At 37.1% G+C, this 26,321-nt stretch overlaps 1 protein-coding gene across 5 annotated transcripts in view; it reads left to right on the forward strand.

The window, feature by feature from the left end:
• DENND5B (DENN domain containing 5B) overlaps positions 1-26,321 on the forward strand; it is a 184,878-nt gene that overhangs the window by 20,728 nt on the left and 137,829 nt on the right. The gene's annotated exons all lie outside the window — the stretch shown is intronic.

The following is a 26,321-nucleotide window of genomic DNA, read 5'->3' on the forward strand; positions in this document are numbered from 1 at the left end:
ATTTGGCTGCTTCACATTAAGTTTTTTTTAGGGGTAGGATGTTCAGGTATAATTGGAGCAGAGCTCCAACTCTGTTTCCTTGCAGTTCTTTTTTTTTTTTTTTTTTTTTTTAAGATTTATTTATTTATTTATTTATTTGACGGACAGAGATCACAAGTAGGCAGAGAGACAGGCAGAGAGAGAGGAAGGGAATCAGGCTCTCTGCTGAGCAGAAAGCCCAATGCGGGGCTCCATCCCACGACCCTGGGATCATGACCCAAGCCAAAGGCAGAGACTTTAAACCACTGAGCCACCCAGGCGCCCCTCATTGCAGTTCTTTATGTTCTGTTTGTCCTTGGTGTTGACTTCGTTTTCAGTGTGGCTTCCTTCCTTCAAGGTAATAAAATGATGGTCTTATTTAGGCTTCACATTTGCATATCACACCTTCCCTAGAAAAGATTTAACTTTCCTCCTCCATTCCCCATTCATATCATGAAACACAAATCTGGGTCTTTGCTGTGATCAGACCACTTAAGGTCACACTTCCCAAAGGACCATCTTTAATACATCAGTCTGTCAAGGAAGATGGGATTAAACTAGAGACCAGACCCCTGGGTGGCTCCTTTGGTTGAAGGTCTGACTCTTGATTTTCAGCTCTGGTTCTGATCTTGGAGTTGTGTGATTGAATCCTGCATGAGGCTCCGTGTCCAGTGCAGAGTCTTCTTGTCTGTGTCCCTCTGCCCCTTCTCCTGCTTGTGCTCTCTCTCTCTAAAATAAATGAATAAAATATATTTTTAAAAGATTTTATTTATTTATTTACAGACAGAGATCACAAGTAGGCAGAGAGGCAGGCAGCGGCAGGGGGGAAGCAGGCTCCCCACTGAGCAGAGAGTCCGATGCGGGGTTCAATCCCAGGACCCTGAGATCATGACCTGAGCCGAAAGCAGAGGCTTTCCACTGAGCCACCCAGGCGCCCCTAAAATTTTTTTTTTTTAAGATTTACATATTTATTTGACAGGACACAAGCAGGGGGAGTGGGAGAGGGAGAAGGAGGCTCCCCACAGAGCAGGGAGCCTGATGCGGGGCTGCATCACAGGACTCTGGGATCATGATCCAAGCCAAAGGCAGATGTTTAAGCGACTGAGCCATCCAGGTGTCCTGAAAAAAAAAAAAAATCTTAAAAAAAAAAACAAAACTGATTAGAGACAGTTTGGATGAAACTAGGGCAGCTACACAATGGAAGGGGAAAGGAAATGGCTGTTGGGAAGCAACCTAACTGAATGCCAAACTATGATGAAGGCCCTTTGAGAGGCAGAAAAGAGCCTCTCAAAAGTTTTGAACAAGAGAATGTCATGTTCAAAGCTATGCTTTAGGAGTGTTACTCTGGATGAGGGGTGTAGAACAGAATTATACTGGGGAGGAACTAAAAGTGGCGAAACCAATTAGGAAACCATTATTCTGCAACTTTACTGAATTCATTTAGCCTAATAGTTTTTTGTCGGACTGTAGGATTTTCTATGTATAATATGCCTTCTGCAAATATTGACAGTTTAACTTCTTCCTTACTGATTTGGATGCTTTTTATTTCTTTTTCTTGTCTAATTGCTGTGGCTAGGACTTTCAGTATTGTGCCAAATAAAAGTGGTGAGAGTCGGCATCCTTGTTTTGTTCCCGATCCTAGAGGAAAAGCTCTTTTGTTTTTCACTGTTAAGTGTGATACTGGCTGTGAGTTCTCCATTTATGGTAGGCTTTATTATGTTGAGGAATGTTCCCTCTAAATGTACTTTGTTTAATTTCTATCATGAACAGATGCAGAATTTTGTCAAATATAGAAAACTCTTCTATAAAACAAACTAGAGGGGAAGGGCCTGAATTAGGGTGGTGGCAGTGGGAGTAAAGAAGAGAGGATGGATATTAGAGATAGGACAGATATTAGATGAATTGATTTGACAACTTTATTGTACGTGACACATTGGACTGAGATTTTGGGTACAGACAACAGGGATATGGTAATGTCATTCATAGAAGAAAGAAACACAGGAGGAAATAAATTTTAGAGGATGTTTAGGTTAATTTTCAATTTGCGGTAGTGATAGTGCTGGTGTAACTTTATTTTCCTTTACAGCAGGGAGGATTAAAACTACTTTCATCAGATCTTACTATTATGGAACTGTTTATGTTAAAGGTTGTGTATACAAATAAGTGGTAGAGCTAGAACTTGAATTCAGGTCTTCAGACCCAGAGTTCCCTGTTCTTTCCATAATGTCACACTTAACCTCTGTTTGGCTCATGAATTCTTTCTCTCCTTCCTTCTTCCCTTCCCTCCTTTCCTTCCTTCCTTCGGTTGAGGAACCAAGAATAGGTGCATGTTAATTTGAATCTGTGTTTTTAAACACAAAGTATAAAAATTCTATAATTAAGGAAAGACAGAACCAGCCAGATACAAGCTGAGACTTATTTTTGAATTAGGATAGTTAGCTGGGCATAAATCAGTAAAAAGTTTACCTATTTTCTGCAATGCTTCAGTTTGTAGCTAAAATGTAGCTGTTTTTGTGACAGGCTTTAGTAGTGCATTTAGAATTCATCTGTATTCCTCAGCTACGAGGCAGTGAACCATATGCCTGCCCTTTGATGTTTTGGACTTTGTATAGCAAAAAACTGTCTAACCAGTTTGAATGTCTGCAGGTGCTTACAGTAGGTTCTAGGCATTCCCATCTAAAATGTTCAGGCCATCTGGTACTACTCTAGAACTGTGTGTACCAGTTGCTGATAATGCATATATGGTGCTTGCTTTAGAGCCTGGCAGGATGTAATTGCTTGGTAGACTTTAGCTATTATTGTCATTAACATAATTGTTTGGAGTAGCTTCAGACACTTTGATGAGATTTAAGGTGTTGATGGAACTCTCCTTCAATTCCAAGACAATCCTTGGGGTTGTGTCCTTTTTTCCCCCGGAGGGGATAATTTTATCTGTTTAAAAAAAAATAGATAATATGTTCATATTGTATCATTTTTCAGAAGATAGAAAAAATTATGTCAAAGAAATGTAACTCATCCTTTTCTCTAGCTTTCCAGTTCCTTTCCCCAGACATGATCATGTTACCACTTTCTTGCTTATGCTTCTAGAGGTATTCTCTGCATTACATGAGATGTGTTTTAATTAATCTTAGGTTATACTCTTTTTTTTTTTAGATTTTATTTATTTATTTGACAGAGAGAGATCATAAGTAGGCAGAGAGGCAGGCAGAGAGAGAGAGGAGGAAGCAGGCTCCCTGCCGAGCAGAGAGCCCAATGCGGGACTCGATCCCAGGACCCTGAGATCACAACCTGAGCCGAAGGCAGCAGCTCAACCCACTGAGCCACCCAGGCGCCCCTTAGGTTATACTCTTATCTTTGGACTTTTATATATTTCTTTAGCCTATGTTATTGCCTTTTTACCTCACTTTATTTGATAACAATGATAAAGGTATTGCTCAAATTCTGTTTTTTATTGTTTCAATCAGGTGAGATACAGTCCCTAGTTTGCAGTTTGCATTAGTGTTAGAGATGTTAAATGAATTGCCTAAGTTTACATTGCTAGTGGCAGAATTAGAACCAGAAGGAAGGTTCTTCTGAGTCCAAATCCAGGCTTCTTTTATTACATAGGAACTTAGCTGTTCTCTTGTGTCAAAGAGCCCACCTCCCTAATTTTATGGAGAGCAATGCACTTATACCTAAAAAGATAGTGCCTGTCAACTATTTATCACCTGATCACCAGTATTGTTTCATCTTTACCCTCCTACCCTCCTCTACCCTCCTGAGTGGTTACAGCATTATTTTGTAACAAATTCCAGATTTCATCCATAATATTTCATCCATAATATTTTAGAATGTGTCTCTAAAGATAAGGACTCTTTTATATCCACTTTAATAAAACAAATTTTGATTTTCTATTTAATCTTTAGATCTCAGTTACAATTCGTGTATTGAATAAGTACTATGAAATGTCTTAGTCTTATTAACCAAATGCGATAATTAAATCAAGAAGTAAATTTATGTGTGTTTTTAACATTTTTAAAGTAATACTGGCAGAGGTGTTGAGGAAGTAACTGCTAAAAGTTATTCTAGCTCAGAAATGTTAGGAATCTTTAAAAGGCTCTTTTAACACCATTGTTATAAATAAGCTTGTCAATATGGCTGTTTTGTTATATTAGTTAACTATTGTTGAGAGACAAGATTATCCTAAAATACAGTGCTCAACACATGTTTATTATCTTGCATACTTTCTGAGGATCAGGAATCCAGGAACAGCTTTGCTGGGTGCTGCTGGCTCAGATTCTCTTATAAGGTTGCAGTCAGGCTGTTGGCAGGAGCTGTAGTCATCTCAGCACCTGGTCCAACTGTGCCTGAAGAAGCCACTTCTAAACTCCCTGTGTGATTGTTAGAGGCCTCTCCGTTCCTCTCCACTTGGGCCTCCCTAGGCTGCCTGTGTGTCCTAATGATGTGGCTGCTGGTTTCCTTCAGAACAAGTGATGACAGAGGGAGAGAGACTGTGATAGAAGTTGAAAATTTTTACAGCCTGCTTTCAGAGATGATACACCATCATTTTTGCCCTATGCTTTTGGTCACACAGACGAACCCTGTGTGATATACACTGTGAGAGGGTGTTCCGTAAGGCTGTGAGTGCTGGAGGCAGCGTCATTGAGAGCCATCTCAGAGGCGAGCTACCACACTGACTTGAGCAGTGTTAAAACTTTTAAACCTCTGATTTAGGACTTACAGACTTCTAGAATAGTTTTACATAGAGTATACCAAAGGGGTAGTAGTGTGCAGGATTTTAAAGTAGTCTGTATTTGAAAGAAATAATACAGATCTGCTATTTTAGAGAAGCAGTGTTGTAGAGTTTGAGCATGGGCCGGGAAGCTGGACTGCTTTGGGCAAGTTACTTAAATTCTCTTTACCTAATAGTAATAGTACTCTTAAGTCCTCTTGGGATGTGCTGGTCAAATGCATAGTTGGTACTCAAATGTTATTATTTTTATTGTTAAAAGAACTTGAGAATACAAGTGAACTCAGCTGCTTCTGTATCTGGAATATCCAGTAGAATGTTGAAAGTTGAGTTTGGAGAGATGGCCGGAACAGTGTGCTCTGGGAAAGATGAGCCTTCACCTCTGATGGCTATGCAGAGTTGATTAGTATTTGTGCTGTTGCTAACCCTTAGCAATTAGTGTTTATTTTAAACTACTTTCTTTAAAAAAGAGTGGTTAGCTTTTGTAGCACTTTGTCCGTTTTTGCTTTTTGCTTCTGTGGTAACACCTGCGTTTATGCTTCAGACTCAGCAGTACATGGCACACAGGTGTTCTTTTCTTTTCTCTTCTTAAACTTTTATGTAATAGTCCTAATTTGAAAGGGAAGTAATGGTGGAATTGCTTTTTAAAAACAGAAAAGAAAAAAAAAAGAATGAATAGGGTTGTAGTGGAGGGGAACTAAAAAGTGCTTGATAAATTATGTAAGGAAACATTTGGCTTTGGTCAGAATTTAGTTGTTAGCCAGCTGCAAGCAGACCCATCTGGCACACTTTTTCATTATTCTTCTGAAATATTCATGGACTCCAACAGCCCCTGCCTTGTTTCCATTAGATCCTCACATATTCTCATCTTCCGGTGGCCAATCTGGAGTTGCAGTGAGTTGCCCTTGTTTTGTTTCCTTATTGCTGTGGATGTAATCGATAAAGAATAGACACTCAAAGAAAAGTTTGCATATACTCAAATCTCTTAAAAAATAAACTGTGGGACAAATGAAATAAGGTAGGATTGAGAACAGACTGATTAAAGTAATCACTACTGTTTATTGTGCTTAAACATCTCTGAATTATGAATCTCTTCTGATTATTAAGCAGTGGCTTTCATTTTTATTAAAGAAATTTTATTTTGATTTAGAGAGCATGTGATTAGTAAACTTAAATTTTTTATTTATAAAAGACATTTGTATGTTTCTTATTAATATTCTGGAGATCTCTTGGAATCATATAGGATGCAGATCATGGGAGATCATAAATAATCCTTTTATATTTTAAAATTTAACTTGTTTTACTTCAGATCATTTATAATAAGAATTATTATTGAGCATTCAAAAGTTCTGAAAATTGGTCTTATAAATCCCTCTCAAAGCTCATGAGACTGCTTTTTTTTTTTTTTTTTTAATGAGACTGCTTTTTTACTCAATAGTAACTTGAGAGTCACCTGGTTATTTCTGCTTCTTTTTTTAAGAAAAAACTTTGCCACTATTTAAGAATGTCTTCAGTGTACAAATATGATTTTTTTGCCATTAGCTCCCTGTTTTACATGGGAAGAAAGCCCTCTTCTTTTTTTTTTTTTTCTTTAAAGGAGATTTGGCAGTTTGTGTTCATACCATCTGCTGAGATTTTACCTAGTTTATTAAGATTTTAAAAACAGAGTGGGATCAGTCTTTTCATTTTTGTAGGTTAACATTGTGACAGCAGTGTTGAAAAATAGGGGCTGTTTGTGTCAAATTTGTACAGCATGGATTTTAATGTTTAAATCTACTCTTACTTCGGTTTCTCTTCTTTTAGTTTTGGCACTTTTGTCTGCTCTTGCTTTGCAAGATGAAGAAACATAATGTCTTTATTGGGGTCAGTGCTTCCCAGAAACCTGGCTGACTTTAATGGTCAATAGGACCCATTTGCCACCTTTTAAACAAAAGGATGTGAAGGCCTTGCTGGCTGCCCATCTGTCTTGGGAAGCTTTGAGCAGCCAGTGTGCAAAAAGTAGTTTTACTTGGCAGAAGGAAGCCTTTTCTACATAAGTACATAGAATTCATAAGAAACAGTTTTTGGTATATACTTAAAAGTGTATTTAGTTTTGTGCTATATTACAAATCATCTGATTTTTGTCCCCATGTTTAGAAAGAGACAAGTTGGACAGAATTAGAATTCTTACCACTGAAGTAATTGAAGCTATTATGCAGCAGTTTTTGAGTAGAAAGAAGCTGAAAATTAGTTGCTTGTATCACCTATTATTTATCTTATTTTTCTTGTAAAACTATCATTTCCCAGATCATATACAACTACAAGCCATTTATTTACGAAAAGTTAAATTTGTTCTGGGGTGCCTGGGTGGCTCAGTCAGTTAAGCATCTGCCTTCAGCTCAGGTCATGATCTCAGGGTCCTGGGATCAAGCCTCAAATCTGGCTCCCTTGCTCGGTGGAGAAGCTGCTTCCCTTCTCCGGCTCTCCCTGCTTGTACTCTCTCTTTCAAGTAAATAAAAAAAATCTTAAAAAAAAAAAATATTAAATGTGTTCTTTGGGGAGTAATTCTGTAGTATAAAATGTGTTTACTCTTTTTACCCGTGAGTACTTAATTTGCTTTTTTTGTCAGGTAGACTTTGGGCACTAATGAGGTAGAGCTGGTTAGGTTTATTAATATTATTTCTAAGCATATCTTTCTGCCCTCTAGACTTGAAGCTACTTGAGAGAAACAGGTTAGCATGGTAGTTAAGAGCATGGGTTCTAGAGTTTAAAGGACCTGAGATTGAATCCCTGTTCAGCTACTTGCTTGTTTTGCCTCTTAAACTTTCTAGACTTGGGGCACCTGGGTGGCTCAGTGGGTTAAGCCTCTGCTCTTGGCTCAGGTCATGATCTCAGGGTCCTGAGATCCAGCCCTGCATGGGCTCTCTGCTCAGCAGGGAGTCGGCTCCCCTCTCCCCCTCTGCCTGCCTCTCTGCCTGCTTGTGATCTCTCTCTCTGTAAAATAAATAAATAAAATCTTTAAAAAAAAATTTTTTTCTAGACCTTGTAGTTTATTATTTCTAAAACAGGAATGTATTTAACTCAAAAAGTTGGTGGGTTGATTAGTAAGGTAGTGCACCGTGTGTGGGATACACAGGAAACAATATAACCTATTATTCATCTTTATAACCTCTTAACATCTAGTACAATGCCATGCACATAGTAGGGGTGTTCACTACACAGTTTGTTGAAATGGAAAACTTCCAGAATATGTAGCCAACATAAAAATATTTGATAAATTTATTGAAAAGGGAAAAAATGCTGTTTGGTATTTATTTATACCTCATTTCCACTGTACTCACTGGACTTGATGCCGCATCAGCTCCTATCAGGCCTAACATTTAGGTGCTCAGTATGTGTTTGAATAAATTATTGACTTTGCATTTCCCCATTGAAATGCATTTTTTTCTGTCACTTGATTTTAAGCTAAGCTGGAGTTTCAGGTATGTTTTTTGAAAACCAAAACTATGAATTCAGGAAGTTAGATGCTGGCTAATCAGATTTAAATGATGAAATTCTTTTTTTTTTTTTTTTTTTTTTTTTTTTCATTTTCCTTTCCTTTTTTTTTTTTTTTTTTTTAAAGAAGTAAGTCTCTTAGGAACAAGTTGTTATGGTTATATGAAGAAGAAAATATTATTTATTTGCATATGCCTGGAATTGGAGTATATTTTCTTGTTGTTTCTGTATCCCATGTGTGGGTAAGGAAATGCTTTGCTGTGCTTAATTGTGTTTTGTTTATTCCCCATGACACGATTAACATTAGTGTGTAGCAGCTGTATATTTATGACTCAGATAGGGCCTCTGAATATATACGGATTCTTTTTGGGTAACTGACCTTTTTTCTTCATCCTTTGTATGTGGAGTTATCTTTTCAAATCCCTAAACATGAGTGCAAACTTGACAAAAGGCTCTGGCTAATCCCTTACTCCATTTTCTCATGCAAATACTTTTGTAATTCTAGTATTTTTTTCTGTAGTCTTTGCTAGGTGAGAGGAGTTCACTAAGGCTAAATCACCCCCAACATATGCACTTTTTTTGTTGATGGGAGGGAACTGGTTGCAACTGCATGGACAGGGTAAGCCTCACTGAGAAGTGATCTTTGAACAAATACTTGAGGGAAGTAAGGAAGTTAGCCCAGTAGATATTTGAGATAAATCCCTTTCAGGCTGAGGTAACAGGAAGAGCAGAGACCTTCAAAGGGGCCATGATGATTGTCTGGTGACTTCAAGGAATCTTTAGGAGGCTGGGAGAATGAACAAGAGAGAGAGAATAGGGCAGAAGGGTTGCAGGAGTCCAGAAAGGCCTTGTATTACTGAAAGGGCATTGGTTTTTAACTCTAAGGAAGATCTGGAGCCATTACAGGATTTGAACACAGTAGAGACCCCTGACTTAGTTTTAAAAAGATAAATCTGACAGTTGTATAAAGACTAAATTTAGGGGTATAGGGAGATGTGTTAGGAAGCTTGCAGTAATGTAGATAAGATATTATGGCAGCTCAGAACAGATGGTGGGATATGATCAGTTTCTGGATATATTTGGAAGATTAAAGCAATAGGATTTCATTACCAAGTGGTGGGGTATGAGAGAAAGGGAGCAATCAAGGGCAGCTCCAAAGATTTTGACTTGACCAACTTGAGAAACGGAGCTGCCATCAGCTTAAATGGGGAAGACTGTGCGTTGCTCGGGTTAGAAAAGGAAGGGGTAGTACAAATTAGGGATTCAGTTTTAAACATGCTGAATTTGAGATGCCTGTTAGATATCTTGGTCAAGTATGCAGTAAGATATGTAAGTTTGGAGTTAGAAAAGACCGAGCTAAAATTCTAAATTACGCATGTATATAAATCCTTGAGATTAGATAAGATCACAAAGGGAGACACTTTAGATGAGAGAAAAAGGGCCAAAGACAGTTCTTGGGCAATCTAATATTAAGACTGTATTAGTAAGCACACTTAAAGCATTTAGGTACAAAATTAAGAGTATTTTTTAATGGATAGTAAAGAAGATGGCAACAGCCCTCGGAGTATCTTTTTTTCTTCCCCCTTCTCCCTCTCTTACAAGTTTCTTTTTTCTTTTTCTTTTTTTTTTTTTTTAAAGATTTTGGTTATTTATTTGACAGACAGAGAATCACACGCAGGCAGAGAGGCAGGCAAAGAGAGAGAGCGGAGGAAGCAGGTTCCCTGCTGAGCAGAGAGCCCGATGCAGGACTCGATCCCAGGACCCTGAGATCATGACTTGAGCCACCCAGGGGCCCCTCTTACAAATTTCTTAAATTTTTATTTAATAGTAAGCTCAAAGTCACAGTAAACACACAGCCGACTCTTTCTGATAGATTAACATCGTTTGATTTTGTTCCTTTCACTCTTGATATTCTTAAATTTTTAAAATTAAGCCTCAAGTATTTAATTGCTAACCAGATATAAATAAATGCTGTCAGATTCTTATATTTCCATTACACTTTCATTAAGCTGGACAATGAAACAAAATACAGGCAGAGTATCTTTACTGCTAATAATATATTCATCTATAAATTCTGAAAATGTCCAGCTATTGAACATAGTAGGTTTAAATTTTTTTCCTTGTTTTTACTTCTTGTCAGATAATTCCAAAATATTTGTGTTTTGGCAACTTTATGTGCTAAGCAGTACATCATAATGAATGATAGAAGGTAGCTGATCTAGCTGATGGAAAGTTCTTGCTGATACTTTCAATTAGATTAATGGAGCAGATTCTGAACTATAATATTGCTTAGGAGAACGTGTCCTCCTTCTCTCTTCTTGCATTATGTGTTCCCTGTTCTTAAGCTTGTCTTTGAATTTGAGTTAAGGAAAAGTACCTTAATGGAGAGTAGCTTGATTTGCCATTTCCTCTACTAATGGAAAGGTTCAAGTAAAATAGGCTGGAGACTGATTATTTTCAATTTCCTTGGTAATAAGGATTATCTGTCAATACTAGGAAGGCAGAAAGTTTGCTTTTTGTTTTTCACCTGTGATTAAAATGTTTGTTCCAAATGATGTATGTACCATTGAATTAAAGTGTGTTTGGTGATTGATATTGGAAGGGACAAGTTTATACTTTTTTCCCCCCCTCCATATAAATAATGCTTAAACAATGCTGAATAAGTGGCAGTCAAAAAACTTTTTTTTTTTTTTAAAGGTGGGATTTCTTACCCCTCTCTTTATTTTATTATTATTTTTTTTAACCAAAGAGTTTCCTGTTTTTTTTTTTTTTTTTCATTTTTTAAAAATTTTTAAATTTTTTATAAACATATATTTTTATTCCCAGGGGTACAGGTCTGTGAATCGTGGTAGTCAAAAAACTTTTAAATCAGGCCTAGTGAGGGATGAAATAGTGTTAGTTGCATTTGTTAATAAAAATCAGTATCAGACTATATTTATGAGGTTTCTAGTTTGAAGAACCATGGAGTTTCAAATACTAAAGTAAACTTTCAGTTGCTAAATGAACACATAATCAATTCTTATTCAGTAGATTGATTTGTGTCTGGGTTTTGCTCTGTAATTAAGCCAGTCCTTTTTAAGAGGGAAGTAAATGGGAGTTGATTTAGAGCATTGTGCAAAATTTGTTTTTATCCTCAGTTGGGTATTTTTCTTGTTTTGTTCATGGAGTATGGGTTCAGAGAACTGTTAATACAATACCCAGTTTTATTTACAGGGTCAAAATAAACCTTGCAAATAAAAATTTGTGACCCCTGGGTACTAAAAGACTAGGAGTCAAGTTATTTGGATCTTACGTCTACATTTTAGGAGTTAAAAGAAAAAACTTTTAGACCCAGGAGGTCTACAAGTTTTCATAGATCAAAGAACTGTGGTTCACTTTTTTGCCATTCTTTTGGTTTCACTGGAATAATCTTTGATGGGAGAACTGAGAACTCACGTCAGTGTGAAGTGTCACCAGTGCAATTGCCGTTTCCTCCCAGACCCAGAAAAAGAAAAAAGAGGAGCAGTAAAGCTCTGATCTGTATTGGTACATCACAAAGAAGGAAATGTAGAATTACCCTATGAGGAATTACTGAGAACAGTAAAACTCTGTGGTGTGTGATGTACTTCCATGTTACTTAACACAGGGCTCACTGAGAACAGTTAGAGCTAAGTGATCATGATAGTGAGCTCCTAAGACTAGAGTCTGTGGTTGGTTTTGGGGTTGGTAGACTTAAGAGCAGCTTTTCCTTGCACTGTTCTTGATGTGGCAAAAGTTGTGAGCATCTCTGGTTTTAACAGGTTGCAGGTTGTTCCCACCCTTTCATCTTTTTCTTATTTCTGCCTTTTCCCTACTCCAAAAAACCCGAAGTGGTAGTAGTCAGGTGGGTAAGGTTTTTGCTTTTGTTTATTTCCATTGCTAAACTTCCTTAGGACCCCAAGCCTTGAATGTGTACATCTACTTTCAGTTTTTTTTTTCTCTTTAAAGAATATAATTTTAATTTTAAGACTGATTGTAAATATACACCATTTTGTAGAAAATTCAAGCTATCTATGACATTATATGGAAAGTAAGAATGAGTGGCAACCCAGCTATCTCTATGGAGAGTTAACTGCTGGTATGTTTCAGTGGACATCGTAGTTCTACCTACTCTATACATGAAAATACATTTATTTAATATGTAATAGTAATATATAATACATGATTTAAGTATTTTTATTTAATATATTTTAATAATATTTAATAATGATATAATTTCACAGTACACAAACACTGTCTTAACTCCTTACCTTTTAAAATTCAGTGATATGTTTTGGAGGTGATGCTATTTTATTTTATTTTTATTTTTAAAAACTTATTTATTATTTTAGAGAGAGTATGCAGTGTGTGGGGGGGTGTTGGCAGAGGGGAAAGAAGGGAAGGGAGAGTCTCCAGCAGACTCCCTGCCAAGCATGGGGCTGGATTTCAGCCCCACGTCATAAACTGAGCCAAAGTCAAGTTTTGGACACTTACCCGACTAAGCCACCCAGAGGCAAGAAGATGATTCCATTTCAGATCTACTTTATCCTTTTTTTTTTTTTTTAGGATTTTATTTATTTATTTGACAGAGAGAGGGATCATAAGTAGGCAGAGCAGCAGACAGAGAGAGAGAGAGAGAGAGAGAGAGAGGGAGAAGCAGGCTCCCTGCTGAGCAGAGAGCCCGATGCGGGCCTCAATCTTAGTACCCTGAGATCATGACCCAAGCTGAAGGCAGAGGCTTAATGCACTGAGCCACCCAGGCACCCCTACATTATCCTTTTAATGGTAAAACACCATATACTTTATAATGCACTTTTATTTACATATTACATTCCTGTAGGTTCTTAGCTCGTTTCACAATTCTTAAAAAAGATTTATTTATTTATGAGAGAGCGAGTGAGAGAGAGTGCGAGCACGAGCAGGGGGAGAGGCAGAGAGAGCAGAAGGCTCCCCACTGAACAGGGAGCCTCATGGGGGGCTCAGGGATTGATCACCCAGTACCTCCAAGATCATGACCTGAGCTGAAGGCAGACGCTTAATTGGATGAATCACGCAGGCACCCCTCACTTTTTTTTTAAAATATACTCAGTATTGCACACACCCTCCAGTAGGAAGATCTTTGCACACAGTTTTAATTATTTCTTTAGGTCACGTTTCTGAGGGAAACTACTGAGTCAAGTGGCATGCATAATTTATTTTTTTAATGCATATTACCAAACTGTGCTCTGTAAAGGCTGTATCAATTGACTCTTCTTCCAGTATTTTTGAAGGAATAGTACTGGTTTTGACCATTTTTTAACCCTCCAGTGTGTATTGTTAAGAAAACACACCCCACCGAAAGATTCAGGAGCTCCTTATTTTATAAACAATAGGCATTTTAATATTGTTCTACAGAAACCTCTGGAATTCCTAAATGTCATAAAATTCTCTTCTGAAAATTAGTAATGCCTCTTATGAAAGCCTGTATGGCTTTTAAATAATACATAGGTACCATAATTAATATCTGCTTTTAAAATAATTTTAATCTGAGAATTTATTCACAATCTTCCTTGATAAAATCATAACTTCTTAGCATCAAAAAAAAAAAAAAGGCAGTGCCTTTTCAGTGTAACAAGATGACTTGGTTATCATTGCTGTGGGGGTAGGTGGTAACATTTTAATGCATTTCTGAATTTTCCTACTGAAGCCACATTTAGAAAATGAGTCTGGGTTTCAGTATTGTGTTTATTGATCGTATGCTAAAAGACCCAAGGCTTCAGCTACACTTGATAATATATTCTCTGCATAAGGAAACTATAGTGTACTGACCTTTGAAAAAATACATAGCCATTAATTAATTAAATTTGTCTTTTTGAAGGCACTCTTACTGAAAAGATCTGTCCTTTTACCCAAAGAAGGAAGAAGTTTGATTAATTTACAGATTCTGCTCCTGTATATAATACAGTATATGGGAAAATGTCAGGTTCTCATGAATTTTAAAAAATATATGGGAAATTCACTTGTTAATTGAATTCATTTCCAGAAAGATGTGGTGGGAATCAGGTTTGTTTAATGGCAATGTGTTATGTAAGGAAAAAAACCAAACACACACCTGGTGTCAGAATCAGATATTCAGCTCTTGTTGGGAGAGTCACTTATCCTCTCTAGGCCTCTGTTTTCTCAAATGAGTCCAGTAGATTCAGCTGCCCTTCAAAAAGTTTAATGAGCATGCCACTCTCTCTAAAGATCTTGTTAAAATGCAGAGTCTGGTTAAGTTGGTCTGGGCCCGAGGTCCTGCATGCCTAAGAATCTCATGGGTATGCCAGTCCTATTGGCTCGAGTATCACAATTTGAAGAGCAAGAAATTATATGATTTCTAGGTTTCCTTCTAGTTCTAAAGTCTGTTTCTAACTTAAGCTATTGTAGACATTAAGTTTAGTATCTTAACATTTTAGATATTTTTAATATGGTCAGGTTTAAGTGAAGACAAATTTTACAACTTTTAAGTTTGCTAGGAAGAATTTTTTTCTGGTCACCTCCAAGACTTGTTTTAAAATGCTTCAGCACTCACTTCTCCCCTTAAGTTGGGAGAGGAATAGATAAAACAAAAATAACAAAATACTAATATTGTTGAAGCTGGGTGACAAGTACATGGGGTTTCATTATACTTTTCCTTATTCTCTGTCTCTAGGTATGTTTGACAATGTATTTAATGAAAAAGAAAAAGTAAAATACAAAAAAAAAATGTGAATCTACCAGGATTATAGAGTGAGGTATGTATATACATATACACGTATATACATAAACACCCATGTGTATGTGTAGCTTCAGGCACCCAGTACTGTCTTGTGTAACAGGAAGCAACATGGCAATGACCCAAGAGAAACTCTTTGAAGCAAAAAAATATAATGGCTATTGAAGCACATTTGCTGCAAACAGAGAAAGTCAGAGCTACTCTTCTCCATGTGCGTGTCTTAGGCTGTTTTGTTTCTGTTAAACATTGCAAATGTGTCTATGCCAACTAAATTTGAATCTGTTACGGTGATATTTTTGGAAATTCACTTTGAAAACTGTAAACTCAACATAGATTTTGGTTGCCGTTGTTGAATATCAATCAGATATTTCTGTATTTTTATAGGACGGAGATCCTTAAAATAGGATACAGGAAGTGCACATTAAGCAAATGTTTTCAGCTATTCAGAGGGTCTCTCAGACGTAGGGTTATAATGTTGCTTTGAAATCCAGAATAAGTTTACACTCTGCCATAAAATGTTGATTACTACTAAATAGGTATTTTTCAGGGAGGAGTTGAAAACAAGTAAAACGGAGACAGAATGTAAGTTGAGCTAATTTTTAAAGATTTAGGGAAATGATGAGAAAATGGTTATATAGAATGACACCTCTTTAGAAATAACATCTTGATATGAGATAAACAGGTATTTAATATAAAGCTAACTTGGTTAATTATTATAGGTCACATATACATTTTATGATTTGAAATTAATATTTAAAAAACATGAATTATGCAGGCTATTAAAGAGAACTAGAAAATAAAGTAAATATTTTAGAAATGTAAACCCCAACTATAACCATTGTTAATGTTCTACTGTATTTCCTTTCATTTTCTAATGTGATCTTTTGTAATTTTTCTTCTACCTTATATATCCTTTTACCATATTTTTTCATTGAACATTATAAAATATGCACTTTTCATTATTCATTCTTCTGTAAACATTACATGAGTGAATAATTTATCTGTCGAGTCTGGGTGAAGACCTTCATGGTCCCCAAGTGGGAAGTCTAGAAATATCTTTCTACTTTGATTTATTTTAGGCTAGTACAGGTTGTCTATTATGGTGAGTAGAATGAACATAGAAAGTAATTTTCTGCTGAAGAGATCAAGGCAGTTGCATGGTCCACCTGATAGGTGAGTGACTTTTGAACTGAATAAGATGCTTCTGTGCATCCTGAAAAAGAATATAGTCCCTAGTTGAACAGAGCCACAATAGGACCTTTAGTACAGACCTGTGATAGCTCTGATGCTGGGATTCAGGACTTCAAAGACTCTTAAGAAAATCATACTTCTGAATCAAACCCCAAAGTGAACCTTCTGGAATAATTGGGATTTTATACTGGTAATTCTTATCAGTTCAGGGAATTTCTCAGCAAAAATCAGGTTGCCATTGGCCTTCAGGACAAAACAAAGCAAATATATTCATACATACACATGTGGATTAAGTGAGCTAATACAAATAAGGTGCTAAGAACAGTTCTTACCACTTTATAAGAATATAAATGTTTGGTATTGTATATAGAACTGAAGAGACTTTAAGCCAGCTTTTATGTATAATGTTAAATGTATCAGGAGCTTTTTGATTCAGGAAAGTGTGAATTTCTTTCAATACTGAATAAACTGAACCAGTTTGAAAGTAATGATTAAACTTGTTTCTGCCTCTCCTTCCCTTTCACGTTTTAAGCATTTAACCAAGGACCTTTCTCAGTTTTATCCATATCTCTAATTTAAAGGCCTTTTTTCAGATGCCTGGAGTAAAATAGCAGATGAATGGTGACTAATTATAAGAAGCAGGAAAAACTAGTTAATAACCTCATTGGTAACAGACAGTAACAATTTGAATTTAAGGTCATAGGTTTGTGTTCCTCTAAAGTTTAAAGCTTTCAGAAATATAAATGTGCTGCTTCTTTTAAGGAAATTCTTTGGAGCATGTTCTCAGAGAATTTTCATCATGTTTGAATGTAGGTTGAATTTGACAAATTTCTATTCTTATATCATCAGTGTAATTGCTTCTGTTTTTGATTGATTGATTGATTTTAAATATTTATTTGTGTGTGAGAGAGAGGTAGAGACAGGGAGCAAGCACAAGCAGAGGGAGTGGCAGGCACAGGGAGAAGCAGGCTCCCTATTGAGCTAGCCTGAAGTAGGACTTGATTCCAGGACCCTGGGATCATGACCTGAGCCGAAGGCAGAGGCTTTAACTGGTTGAGTCACCCAGGCATCCCTCTAAGTTTATTTTTTGGTGGGTCAAGTCGCACTGTCCTCTGCTTATCTTAAGTTGGCGCTGCTCAAATTTCAAGGATATTCTTTATTTTGTAAATGTCAGAAAGTGTTTTAGTAGTTCATTGGATTGATTCATTCAACCCTAAATAAAGAATTATTGAGAGTCTGCTTCATTGCAAGTGTTCTAAGCCTCCAAAGGGAGGAGGGGTAAATCCGTGAAAATAGACAAGGTCCTTCGTTTCCATGGAGCTTCTTTTTGAGTGGGAATGATTTTGTACCAATGAAAAACTCTTCTTAGAGTCTGTCTTTATCCCAGCATTTCAGGGTTTGGTAGACAAATCCAGGTCTGCTTTGTTCATGCTGTGGCTAATTTTGTTTAACCTGGGTCCCAGCTCCTTTCAGCTTTCACCTTTTCAGACTCAAGTTTTAATCTTTAACCACCCTTTACACAGCAGCATCCTGAAATCCCTTTTAGCGTCCTTGTTTCTTTTGGGAGGACTGTTACAGCCCAAGTCCTTTTTTTTCTACTGTAATTGGTACCAATTAATCAAAAAGTCTGATAAACTATAAAGAAAAGTTGCATGCGTATTTTAAACCTTTTCTCTTAAAACCTGCGTATGTATGTTTCATCAATCTGTTTTAGGACCAAGGCTTTTCCTTTGAAGAAGGATCTTCTGACTATATTTTTTTGGTGATGTTTCTTTTTTTTTTTTTTTTTTAAGATTTTATTTATTTATTTGTTAGAGAGAGAGAGAGAGCAGGAGCATAGGCAGACAGAGTGGCAGGCAGAGGCAGAGGGAGAAGCAGGGTCCCCGCCGAGCAAGGAGCCCGATGTGGGACTCGATCCCAGGACGCTGGGATCATGACCTGAGCCGAAGGCAGCTGCCCAACCAACTGAGCCACCCAGGCGTCCCGGTGATGTTTCTTATATAAACCCCACATATAATGAATCATGGATGATTCTTTGTTTCTTTAAAGTGGAATGAGGATTTAAAGCCATTTCAAAGAAATCTGAGTGCAAAATCCTTCTAAAGTTTTATGATTTTCTGCCCTAATCTTTGGTCTTCCTAACCTAATTAGACAGCAGTTTTGTGTTTAGCAACTTGGCTAAATGTCTATTCAGCATCAGAATCTTACTTCATAGGTTTGCAAATAATCAAATTTTGAATTCACTATCATGTTATATCTATATAAAGAGTTTGGAAATGGGTGTGGTGAGCAAATTCAAGGAGAGGAAGCACAATTGCTACTGGCCATGAGCATTTTTGGTCTACTGGGGAAACAACCAGTACAGTCCGGGTTATTAGTTAGGAAACCTTCTACAGTATATTACATACTCTTCCACTTTGTTCTCCTAGCCCTCTGTAGATACCCCTTATAATGCTTATCTCACTGCTCTATAACTTTCTACTTGTCTTCCTTATGGGATATCATATTCTTTGAAGGCAGGAGTATACTCTTGTTATTCATAGTTCCTAGTATATACTTGGCATATAATTATATACTTATTTTTTAAAAAAGATTTTATCTATTTAGGAGAGAGTTGTGTGTATGGAGAGTTGTGTGTATGAGCAGGGGGATGGCAGGGGGAGAAGCAGACTCCCTGCTGACCAGAGAGCCTGATGCAGAACTCAATCCCAAGATCCCAGGATTATGTGAGCTGAAGGCAGATGCTTTAAACTGCCTGAGTCACCCAGGCACTCCTGTGTATTCATTAAAAAAAAAAAATGAATTGACTATACACTCAGTATAACTCAACAAAATGACTATAAAAATAAGTTTAATGTGACTTCTCAGTTGCTTATTATATTATTAATGTTTAGAATAATTCCTCATACTGTATTAATAGTAGATTTCAAGATACATATTGATTAACTAGAGCATATACCCTAAAATGTTAATTTTATGACATTAGGACTATGTGTTAGTCATTGCCATATCTCTAGTACCTACAATATGGAATATTAATGCCTATCAGACAATATGTGCTCAGTGCATTTAAAAAAAATTATGGAATCCACAGGTAGTAGAGAATAGGATGGAAAAGGTTCTTTACTGTTTGTTCAGAAATGGTAAAATGAGTACAGAGTGTGCTTCGTTAGAAGAGGAAATAAATGAATCAGTCAGTTTTGAAAATTGAGTCCTGGTCATATAGAAGAAAATGTAGACCTCAGTAGGTCTGGAGAGCCAAACTGGGACTAGAGAATTATAGGAAAGTTATAGAACAGTAGATTGCATCTTAAATTTTTTTTTCTGATTTATTAAGACTTTTTTTTTTTTTTTAAATAGGATATATTACTTCATGAGTTCATTTGAACAGAAGTTTAATGACTTACATCAGGGATATAAAAAAAAAGTTTTGTATGAGATGTCAGATTGGTCTAGATAACTCTAAGTTCATCTTTTAGGCTCTGTGAACAGTAATCTCTTGCTTCAGTCTTCTGTTAACGTTAATATTCTTTATGAGAATATTATATTTGTCACATAAGTTATATAGGTCTTATAGCATTAAGAAGAAATAATGATTCCTTATCTACATTTAATTTTTCTTTTTTTTAATTTAAAAAACTTTTTAAAGATTTTATTTATTCATTCGTTAGAGGGAGAGAGAGCAGAAGCAGGGTCAACAGCAGGCAGAGAGAGAATCAGGCTCCCAGCTGAGCGAGGAGCCCAATGTGGGACTTGATCCCAGGACCCTGAGATTATAATTTAAGCCAAAGGGAGATGTTTAACCAACTGAGCCACTCAGGCATCCCATCTGTTTAGTTTTTTTTTTGGTGGAAAGCAGATACAGCAGATATTATATAATATTACAGAACAAAATAATTTTTAATGGCATTCTTATGGTTCAGAAGTCTTGATGTACTGGCATTTGATGGATTAGATAGATTTTGAAAAATTCCAATAGTCTGCTTCATTTGTTAGTTGTACACATGACTGTGTATATTAATCTGGCATCAGATTGCTGATAGTACAGTAACATTTGTTGAATTTGCTGAGTGTAGTAGTCATATTCCTGCAAATTATATATAATGAATCTGAATGTTATAATGAATAAGTTCTATAATAAGTCTCCTATTACTAGGAGATAGTACTGTAGAATTTTGGATCTTTATATCTTTGCTGCCTCCTATCTCTCATAGCACATTGCATGTCTTATTCATATAAGCATCCTATTCATATAAGCTATTCAGTAGCTTCAAAGGTGGAAAAATCTCTTGAGTCTTTAAATAAAACCAGTCACCTTTATGAGGAATTATTTTTTGTTACACAAAAAGTTGATAAACTAAAAGTGTTTTGGTTCAAATATCGAGGTTATTAAATTACCTTGTTAATTTACTGTTGTTATATGAACAAAGCTTAGTTAATGATGTTTTATTCTTTTTTTTTTTTTGAGAGAGAGAGAGAGAGTGTGTGTGCATGCATGCAGGGTGGGGAGGGAAGAGCACCGGGAGATGGGGAGAGAGAATCTTAAGCAAGTTCCATGCCCGTTGTAGAGCCCTCATGAGGCTGGAACTCAGGTCCCTGAGATCATGGCCTTAGCTGAAATGAAGAGTTGGTTGCTTAATAAACTGAACCCTCCAGGTGCCCCCACCCTAAACTTTAATGATACATAACTAGAAAAATAATTTTCCTTTTTGCATAACTGCCAAAAAACTTACTTGGTTATGTGCTTCCTTTGCTTTCTTCAGATCAGCTTTTTCCAGTTTTGCCATGTTAACATTTGCGGGACATTTCTTTTTGAATAGTGCCCATTCCCTTCATATCTACAATATTATCATTCTTGTTTTTTTTTTTTAAGATTTTATTTATTTATTTATTTGACAGAGAGAAATCACAAGTAGATGGAGAGGCAGGCAGAGAGAGAGAGGGAAGCAGGCTCTCTGCTGAGCAGAGAGCCCGATGCAGGACTCTTTCCCAGGACTCTGAGATCATGACCTGAGCCGAAGGCAGCGGCTTAACCCACTGAGCCACCCAGGCGCCCCACAATATTATCATTCTTGTAGACTCGTGTGTATGTCACCAAAAGAACAATTCTGTGTTTTCTAAAAGGACTAGAGGACATACAGCTGGTACCTTTCCTGTTTCCCTTTGTGTTGATCATTTTGACTTGGATGGGGCTTCTAGCCGATAGGATCATGCATTAGTTCTTAAATGTCATAGGGAATCTTTTTTCTGGCTTCTTTCACTCAACAAAATGTCACTAAGATTCATCCACATTATTGCATGCACTAGTAGCTTATCCTTTTCATTACTGACTTGTGTTACACTGAATGAATATATTACAATTGGTATATCTGTTTGCTTGTTGGTGGGCATTTGAGTTCGCTTTCTAGTTCTTTTGCATTATGAGTGAAGTTGCCGTTTTGTACACAGTGTCTTGTGGGTATATGTTTTCCTAGTAGAACTGTAGGCAAATAGATAGGGCATATGTTTAATTTTATAAGATAAATTGCCCAGCAGTTTCTTTTTTAAAGATTTTATTTATTTATTTGACAGAGAGAGTGTGAGAGAGAGAATGAGCATGAGAAGTGGGAGGGTCAGAGGGAGAAGCAGACTCCCTGCGGAGCAGGGAGCCCAATATGGGTGGGACTCAATCCCGGAACTCTAGGATCATGACCTGAGCCGGAGGCAGTCGCTTAACCAACTGAGCCATGCAGCTTGCCCAGCAGTTTTCTAACATTGTTTTACCTTTTCTTTTTCTTTTTCTTTTTTTTTTTTTTAAGATTTTATCTATTTATTTGACAGACAGAGATCACAAGTAGGCAGAGAGGCAGGAAGAGAGAGATAGGGGGAAGCACTGAGCAGAGAGCCTGATGCGGGGCCAAAGGCAGAGGCTTTACCCCACTGAGCCACCCAGGCGCCCCTGGTTTTACCATTTTTATTTTATTTAAAAATTTTTAAAAAGTTTTTTTTCTGGGGCGCCTGGGTGGCTCAGTGGGTTAAGCCTCTGCCTTCAGCTCAGGTCATGATCCCAGGGTCCTGGGATTGAGCCCCGCATCAGGCTCTCTGCTCAGTGGGGAGCCTGCTTCCCCACCTCTCTCTCTCTGCCTGCCTCTTTGCCTACTTGTGATCTCTGTCTAATAAATAAAATCTTTAAAAAAATAATAAAATTTAAAAAATTAAAAATTTTTTCTAATTATTGTGGGAAATTTCTCAAGGGCTGGAATTTTTCTTGGCCATTTTTTGGTGACATTTTACCACAGGGGAATAGATGCTTAGAATTTACTAATAAATAATAATTTCATTTAAAATATGATAATTTATGTTATTCCTATGCTTACTGCTAAGTGTTCTTCCAGTTCTTTTTTTATTCCATGCATTTGTTTATCAGAGCTCACTGAGCTATTACAGATGTTAATTAGGATTCATTTCCTTTAATATGCTAGAAAGAATGTTATGATTCCACTTTACTGATGAACAAAATGAGCTTAATCACATCCTAAGAGCTAAGTATTCTGACATTATAATCTCTTCTCTCAGAGCAGCACATCAGAGAATCACACAGATTCAAGATCTATTTCCGGACAACACTATAGAACCCAGTGTGTTGTATATACACATTGAAGGAATTTGTGAAAGCTCTGGTAATCCTGTACTATTCTTTTCATCATACACTTTTTCATTTTTTTAAAAGTTGGTATAAAAATTTGCATAACATAAAGTAGCCATTGATCATTTTAAAGTACATAATTTAGTGGCATGTAGTACATTTACAGTGTTGTACAATTCTTCATATACTTTTTAAAGGAAGAGTTTAGGGGCAGCTGACTGGCTCAGTTCGTAGAGCATGTGACTCTTGATCTCAGGGTCATGAGTTTCAGCCCCATGTTGGGTGTGCAATATACTTTAAAAAATAATAAAATAAAAGGCACCCAGGGGTGCCTGGGTGGCTCAGTGGGTTAAGCCTCTGCCTTCAGCTTAGGTCATGATCTCAGGGGCCTGGGGCTGAGCCCTACATCAGGCTCTCTGACTGCCTCTCTGTCTACCTGTGATCTCTTTCTCTCTCTCTCTGTGTCAAATAAATAAATAAAAATCTTAAAAAAAAAAAAAAAGAAAGAAAGAAAGAAAGGCACCTGCCTGGCTCAGTCATTTGGGCATCTGATGGGATGATTTTAGGGTAGGTCATGATCTAGTGAGTCATGATCTCATGGGTCAGTCTCCTGGGTGGTGGAATCTAGCCTCACATTGAGATCTGCACTCAGCTAGGAGTCTACTTCTTCTCCCTCTCCTCCTCTTCCCCTTTCTCATCTGCACTTTCTCTTTCTCTCTCTCTCTCTCTCATAAATAAATAAATAAATAGATGTTATAATAATAAAATAAAGGAAGAGTTTATTTTCAGGGAAATAAAATTATGGCAAAACAATTTGCAACAACATGGATGGAACTAGAGTGTATTATGCTAAGTGAAGAATGTCAATCAGAGAAAGACAATTACCATATGACCTCTCTGATATGAGGAGTTTGAGAGGCAGGGTGGGGGATGTGGGGGGGTTGGGAGGAATAAAAAGAAACAAGATGTCTTTTTTTTTTTTAAGATTTTATTTATTAATTTGACTGACAGAGATCACAAGTAGGCAGAGAGGCAGGCAGAGAGAGAGGGGGAAGCAGGCTCCCTGCTGAGCAGAGAGCCCAATGGGGGGCCTGATCCCAGGACTCTGTGATCATTATCTGTGCTAAAGGCAGAGGCTTTAACCCACTGAACTACCCAGGCTCTTAATCTCAGGAAACTGAGGGTTGCTGGGGGGGGTGGGGTGGGCGGAGGAGGGGACTGGGTGGCTGAGTGATGGACATTGGGGAGGGTATGTGCTATGGTGAATGATGTGAATTGTATAAGACTGATGAATCACAGACCTGTACTTCTGAAACAAATAATACATTATGGCAAAACAGACTAATAAGGTGTCCAAACATCAACTCAAAAATAATGTTTCTTTGGTGGAATGCTGTAAGAGATATGCCAACTTACACTGGGGCCACCACATTCCCACTTAAGTGCCAGTGTCTGGACAGGAACCAGGATGGCGTAAGCAATCAGCCCTCTTTCCTGGTGCCAGCCTTCTGAATTCTCCCAAATTGCAAGAATAGATCAGTTTATCTTAACTTCCCTCTTCTTTTAGGGATGATAAGCATGCTCAGGGAATCCACCAAACTGGCCAGCTGTACCCTAATGCTTTGGGAGTTTCACAGAGACAGTCCAGACCTGGGAAAAGCCTTTTTTCTGGGAGTAGGGAATTCGTGCGTTCCTTAACTTCTCCTGTAGAATGACACGCAACTTGTCCTGAGGGCTAAAGCCATGTCTAGTCAACTGGAAGTTGTAGGGTGCCTATCCGCGCTGCTCCCTCCCTCCTAAAAATGGAGAAGTATTTAGTTATTTTTGTCATTGATGCTTTACTGGGATCAAGTAAGAAGTTATGAGAGATTTAATGATTTTTTTTTTTTCAAACTTTGCTGTAGTCTTCCCACACCATCTTTCTTGACCTAAAAAGGAATGGAGGAATAGGAGGAGGGAGACGTCCGTGGGAAAAAAAATACTCTGCTCAGAAAAAATGATCATTTCAACATCCGTCTTAATGATGAGAATGAGAAAGAATAAAAGCAAGAAGTTGAAACCGAAAAATAACCTCCTTAGATAGTAGTATCCCAGTAATTTTTTTTTTAAGCAAGTTTTGGAAGAGCAGTGCTGATGATTATGGGTACACTAAAGATAATGTTATCAGCCTTACTATTTGAACCATCATACCAGCAATAAGCTCTTTGATACTTCCTCATCCGTGGAGTAGAGATCTGCCCTATTACCAGAGGAGGGTGCATTTAGGGCTGCAGAATATAGCAAATTTCAGTTCTCACTATGGCCATGCTTTCCTAAGAAATTTCTGAAGGTAATTTGACTTTGATTTTAGCTTTCTAGGATCCTGTTAGAGTGAGAACTTTATAAAATCTGACTCCAGTGCACATTGTGACAGATGCTGTAAAAGGGAGTTTAGAGCAATACATCTTTAACTTTCCCTAGTGGCAAAAGGGGGGAGATTTTCACTGAGAATGTAACACTGAACTAGGAGCAGATGTTTGTTAAATGTGAGGGATTGAGGTGAGGATGTCTTAAATTTAGGGAAAACATTTAAAGGCAGGAAGGTGGGGCGCCTGGGTGGCTCAGTGGGTTAGGCCTCTGCATTCGGCTCAGGTCATGGTCTCAGGGTCCTGGGATTGAGCCCCACATCGGGCTCTCTGCTCAGCAGGGAGCCTGCTTCTCCCTCTCTCTCTCTGCCTGCCTCTCTGCCTACTTGTGATCTCTCTCCATCAAATAAATAAATAAATAAAATCTTTTAAAAAAATAAATAAAAAATAAAGGCAGGAAGGAGAATATGACAGCAAGAAATTTACTATAGCCAACACGGGAGAGAAGAGTAGTAGTTAGTAGAACTGGAACGGTAGTCAGGGCCAAAATAAGTTCTATATTACAGCTAAGGAATTTAGATTTTTATCCAGCCATAAAGAACAACTGAAGGATTTTATGCAGGGCATTGTAATGATAGACTATCATATACACATATTGTAAGATCATTTTTTGGCAGCAGTATAGAGGCTAGATTGACAAGGAGAGCTATTAGGAGTCTACTGGAATAATTTGGGCAAGAGTTGATGAGTACTTAAGCTAAGGCAATCCCTTTCAATTAATTCAAACAATAATTTCAATAATCTAAGGCTATGCTGTTCAGTATGGAGCCACTTAGCCATGTGTGGTTTTTGAACTCTTATATGTTGATTACTCCAAAATGAGATGTGCTGTAAGAACAAAATACTCACCAGATTTTGAAGACTTAGTATCCCATTGAAATTTTTTGTATATTGATTACAAGTTGAAGCAATATTTTGGATATATTGGGTTCATATCATTACTGTTACTTTCTCCTATTTCTTTTTACTATTCTAAATATGTGGCTAGTAGAAAATTTTAAATTATATATGGCTCACGTTATATTTCTACTTTTTAAATTGCTGGCCAAAAACATTTCAATTCAATTACCTGCTTAACTTTTATATTGTTTAAGTAGAAATTGTTTCATTTTAATTCATATAGGTGTCTGGAAACAGTGATAATGCAAA

This window comes from Mustela nivalis (genome assembly GCF_964662115.1).
Source record: "Mustela nivalis genome assembly, chromosome: 7".
NCBI classification, from domain to species: domain Eukaryota; kingdom Metazoa; phylum Chordata; class Mammalia; order Carnivora; family Mustelidae; genus Mustela; species Mustela nivalis.